Source organism: Zingiber officinale, chromosome 4B (assembly GCF_018446385.1).
Source record: "Zingiber officinale cultivar Zhangliang chromosome 4B, Zo_v1.1, whole genome shotgun sequence".
Taxonomy (NCBI): Eukaryota; Viridiplantae; Streptophyta; class Magnoliopsida; order Zingiberales; family Zingiberaceae; genus Zingiber; species Zingiber officinale.
The window spans coordinates 23042752-23048910 of NC_055993.1; positions in this window are offsets into that span (position 1 = coordinate 23042752).

Consider the following 6159-nt stretch of genomic DNA (forward strand, 5'->3'; position numbering starts at 1 on the left):
AAATCCTAATATAATAACAAGCGCATATGTTTGATATTTATTTCTTTAATTTATCAATGGGTGAGATTTAGTTCGTTGAATCAATAAACCCGATAAGTTGGGAAATGATATCACTTATAGTGTGTGTTGTTGATTATAGAAGGAAACTGTGTCCTAGAGATACTAGGTTGATAATGTCCTCAAGAGGAGCTCATAAAGATTGTCATGTTAAACCATGCAGGTGGACTTAGTCAGACATGATAATAAGGTTGAGTGGTACTACTCTTGGACTTAGATATTAATTAAATGAGTTGTCAGTAACTCACTTAATTAGTGGACATTCGATATCTTAAACACAGGGAGACTAACACACTCATAATAAGAAGGAGCCCAAAAATGTAATTTGGGATTGGTGCGGTAGTTCAATGATAGTTCTCTAGTGGAATGAATTATCATTGATAAAATTAAGTTGTGTGTTCGGGGCGAACACGGGATGCTTAATTTTATCGGGAGACCAAAACCAATTCCTCCTCTCGGTCCCTATCGTAGCCTCTTATTTATAGAGTTCTATACCCACCTATACCCACCTTCTATACCCACCAATAGGGGCCGACCAAGCTAGCTTGGGAACCAAGTAGGGCCGGCCTAGGTATAATATTGGGTGGTAGCTTGAACCCAAGCTAGTGGGGCCGGCCAAAATAAATTAAAAAGAAATTTAATTTTAATTTTTATTATTATGTGGAAGATATAATTTAAAGAGAATTAAAATTAAAATATCTCTCTTGTAAAAGATCTACAAAAGATTAAAGAAAGAGATTGGATCTCTTTCCTTATTTATAGATTGGAGAGATGTTTTATTTTCTCTTTAAAAATTATTCACATGTTGAAAAATTAAAATTATAGAAATTTCTTTTTATCAACCATGAAGAGATTTTAGAAGAGAAATTTTATTTTTAAAATTTCCGGAAACAAATTAGGAAGTTTTAATTTGTTGATTAAAACTTGTCCAATTTGTTCCTCCATGATGTGGCCGGCCATTAGAGATTAATTGGGAAATATTATTTTATTTTTCTCAATTAAATCATGTCAAGGAATTAAGGAAATTTTATTGTAATTAAATTTCCTAATTTGCCTAGACCAAGGAATATAAAAGAAGGGGTGAGGTGCCTTCACAAGACACAACATCTATTATTTCTCTCCCTCTTTTTCTTGGTGGTGTGGCCGGCCAACCTCTCCTCTCTTCCTCTTGTGGTGGCCGAATCTCCCTCTTCCATTGGAGCTCTTGTGGTGGCGGATACTACTTGGAGAAGAAGAAGAAGGAGAGAAAGCTAGCATCTCTTGGAGCTTGGTTAGTATTTGGGTTTCCTCCTTGGTGAAGTTTTTCCTTTGTGGCCGAACCTTGCTTGGAGGAGAAGAAGGTGGTTGGTGTTTTCTCATCTTGGTAGATCGTTGCCCACACAACGTCCGAGGTTAGAAGAGGAATACGGTAGAAGATCAAGAGGTCTTTCTAGAAGGTATAACTAGTAGTTTTTCTTTTCCGCATCATGCTAGTTATTTATGGAAATAATACCAAATACAAGAGGCTTACGTTCTAGTATTTCGAATATGTTTTTCGATGTTGTGTTCTTTTGTTTCTTTCTTTTCCTTGTGATTTGATTGTTCTCTTTGGTTAACCTAAAGTTATTTTAGGAAATTAAATATTAGCTTTCTATTAAAGGTTTTGTCTAGTCGGTGGTGGTTGCTCCCATATCCAAGAAGGCCACGTGCCTCGCCACGTCAGTACTGGGAACCTTTTATGGAAATTAATATTTAATGGAATTAATAACTTAAGGAGACTTGGGTCGAACGTGTTAAGTTCCGCAGGAGATCCAAGTCAAAACCTAAAAGAACAAATAGATTAAGTTTTGGATCAAACGTGTTAAGTTCCGCAGGCGATCCAAAATTTAATTTAAAAGAACACATGGTAGCTAGGAAAAGGTTCAGATCTTTGTACAAAATTTTGTACGGTGGAACCTCTAGGTTTTCCGAGTAGCAACCAACAAACGCTGCCCGGGAGGCCCCTAGATCCTCTTCAAGGCGCTTCACTTGATCCTGAAGCCCCCCTCCTTAGCTGAGTGGCTCTCCCGCTCGGCAACCAGGGAGTCCTCTGCCTTCTTCAGCTTCTCGACCAACTGCCGAGCATCCTGGTTTTTCTGCTCCAGATCAACGATGGCTCATTATTTCCTTTTGAAAGCCAGCTCGAGTTTATGATCGTAGGTCTTCAATTGTGCCTCGATTTGGCCCAGCCTACTGGCCTGCTCGGCCGACTTCTGCTGCTCCTCCGTAAGAAGTTGTTGGGCCTTTTTCAAGTCGACCTACAGGCATGCGGTCGGTGGCCCCTGGTGTTGGTTGTTACTCGGAATACCGTCCTAGTTCCCCTGTACAAAAATTTATACAAGCATAGAACCATCCTAGCTACCCATGTGTTCTACTAAAGTTAAATTTGGATTACAAACGATGCTTAACATTATTAATCCAAATTTTCCCTTTAGAAGTTAAATTTGAATTGGGAACGAAACTTAACATTCTTACTTCAAGTTCAACCGATGTGATCTTCCTAAGTTAAACCATATTACAGAAGTTGATCAAATATCTATTTCAAGGATCAGCTTCCAGGTCAAACGTGGCGAGACACTAGGCCTTCTTGGGTATGGGATCATCCACCACTGCCTAGACAAAGCCTTTCAAATAAATCAGATATTTAAACTTCTTACAGTAAACAAGGTTTAATAATAGAGACCTCGATAGAAACACATTATCGAAATATGAAATCGAAATGAAAATCGATAACAAAAACGATAATTAAAATCGATAACCTCTTGTGTTTGGTTTTTCAAGATCTATACAAAAGATGAACTAGTTATGATGAGGAAACTAATAACTAGTTATACCTCTTGTAACTTATAAACCTCTTGATCTTCTATTGTATTCCTATTCTTATCTCGGACGTCGTGTGAGCGACAATCTACCAAGACGAGAATCCACCCAAGCCTTCTTCTTCCTTTCAAGTTTCGGCCACCAACTTTCCCCAAGAGATGATGAAGTTTGGCCACCAACTTTCCTCCAAGGGATGCTAGACAAGAGAGCATCCTTCTCTTCTTCTTCTCCTTCAAGCAGCCGATCATCAATGGATCTCCACACCAATATGCCGTCGGCCACCAAGAGGGAAAACAAAGGAGAAGAGAGAAAGAGTAAGGACCGGCCACCACCAAGGAAGAGAGGAGAGGAATAGAAGATGTATTGTTGTGAGGTGAGACATCTCTACCCTCTCTTTTATATTCCTTGGTCTTTGCAAATAAAGAAAGTTTTAAACATAATTAAAACTTCCTTATATTCCTTGCCAATGACTAAAAAGGAAAGTTTTAAAATAAAAAAATAAAACTTCCTTTTCTTCTTGTCATGGCCGGCCACATGCTTGTTCTCCAAGTAAGGAAAGATTTTAAACAAAAAATTAAAATCTCTCTTTTAAAAATCCCTTTTGTGGATAGTTCTAAAAGAAATGTTTTATAAATTAAAATCTCTCTCTTTTAAATCCTTTTATGGATATCTATAAAAGATAAGATTTAAAATAAAACATGGTTTCAAGAAAGGAAAGTTTTATCAAAAAATTAAAATCTTTCTTTTACATTATAGATAACTACAAATAAGGAAAGATTTCAAATCTCTCTTTTATTCCTTTGTAGAAAACTATAAAAGGAAAGATTTTAAAATTTTAAAACTCTCTTTTAAAACCAACATAAAAGGAAAGTTTTCAACAAAATAAAAACTTCCTTTTATTTCCTTTTATGACCGATCTAAAAAAGGAAAGTTTTATATTAAAATCATCCTTTTAAATCCTTTTAATGGATCTCTATAAAAGGAAAGATTTTATAAAATAAAACTTCCTTTTGAATTCAATGTGACCGGCCACCCTTGATTGGGTTCCAAGTAGGGTCGGCCATAACTTGAACCCATCTAACCTTGGTTTGATCGTTCCTAGCTTGGGCTCCAAGCTTGGCTTGGCCAACCACCTTAAGGTGGGTAAGAAGTTGGGTTTTGGGTGGATATAAGACTTTATAAATAAGATGCTACAATAGGGACCGAGAGGAGGAATTGGTTTTGGTCTCCCGATGAGCTTGAGCTTCCCGTGTTCGCCCCGAACACCCAACTCAAGTTCATCAATAATATCTCATTCCACTAAAGAGTTATTATTGCACTACCGCACCAATCCTATATTACTATATGGGTTCCTTCTTATCATGAGTGTGTTAGTCTCCCTGTGTTTAAGATATTGAATGTCCACTAATTAAATGAGTTACTGACAACTCACTTAATTAATATCTAGCTCCAAGAGTAGTACCACTCAACCTGTAAGATATCGTAAAATTAAATAATAAATGTTATTGGATGAAAAATCTTATTGGATTTTTCAGGAATTTTTAGAAATTTTCTGAGAATTTTTCGGAGCTCGTATAACGGGTTTTGAGGGGATGAAACGGCGGCGTGCATAAAGCATGTTTGGGTTACCCCGTTTAAGTGAGGAAATATTTTAATTATAAAATCCTTTTTCTTTTATTTTCCTCGACCCATCGTCGTTTCCCCCAAACCATCGCGATCCCGATCCCAAACCCTTCCTCGCGCGCGCGATGAGGCCACCGCGCCGATCGCCGTGAGCTCACCACCGGCAGCAGCCTTCTCCTCCAGCGTGCCTTAGTAGGTTCTCCCTCCGATCTTATCCGGTTGTTGCCCCTCTTTCCTTTTGATCTCGCGGATACCGATCGCCCTTCTTCTCGGTGTCGCCACGATCATGCCGACCGACCACGAGCTTGCAACCAGCAACAATCTCTTACTCGGGCACCCTTCATCATCATTGGAATTTTGATTACCTTACTGCTAAGATTCCAGCCACCCTCCCGATCCCGACGTCGTAGCTACGCCGATACAATTTCTCCATCAACCGTGCCCTAGCAATGATCTTGGAGGTAAGTGGTTAGATCTGGTTGTGGATTTGAGCATTCAATCTTCTTTATAGTGTTGATTTGTGTAATGGTTTTTGGGAGGCAGTGACTGTGTTTTGGTTTCGGCCACCACAACTCCATTAGGGATCACTTTCTTCGTCAGATCTGTGATCAACACCGGCGACTGAAGAGGAAGAGGTAATGGGTGCTATTCTTGTTGTTGGATTTTTGGTGATGAATAGACTGCCCGGTTGATTTCTTGTTCTTCTTTCTTAGCCCGATTAGTGGATGTAGGGTGGAGTTTAACCAATGGAGTCTTATATGTTGATTGATCTGGATTAATAACAAAATTTATAGAGATTGTTCTATTTATGTTGTTGGAGATTTTTAATGGGTAGACCTAATCCGAAATTGATTCTGTGATGGTTATTGGGTGAATGATTTATGTAAATGGATACATGATCGTTATTGGTATGTGTTGGAGTGATTAGGGTTTGTATTGGGTTGGAATTTGTGATTATGGTGATTGGTTGTTGTAGATTGTTATGTGATCATTCTTAGGATCATTGGATTGATTGTTGGTTGGATTATCAGATGTGGTGACTTGGTTAGTTGTTGATGATGATGTTGGGTTGTTGTGGATTTATGGTAGAGATTTGATTTTATGATAGGTTATTGTGGGTTGATATCATTATGTGGTGGATTGGTAATTAAGATAATAGATTTATTATTGGATTAAATGATGTGTTGATTTAGAGGAGTTTTGGAGATGTATCATGTATAACCTAATCTAATTAGGTTGTATTATGGTTAAGGTTAGTTGGCGGATTAATCCATAATCATGTTTGATTAGGGTTATTCTAATTAGGTGGGGGGAAGTTGTGTAGTTAATTACTTTCTATGTAATTAGCTAAATATACTATGTGATCGCAGGACTTTCGGGACGAGCGTCTCTACGTGAGATTTTCTGAACACGATCTACGTAGTAAGGTGGGTATTTCTTCCTTGGCCTCTATGTAGATTTTCTTGTACTTAGTGCATGGTTATTATTTGATGGATTAGGCTGCTTTACCTTATATTGTGTTCGTTTGTTGATTTCCTGCTTGAGATTTATGCTTGATCTTTGAGGTGTTCCATTTAATTCATATACAGTCTCAACTCTTGATATCTACTCTGTTGTGATTACATGTGTAGAGTAAGTCTT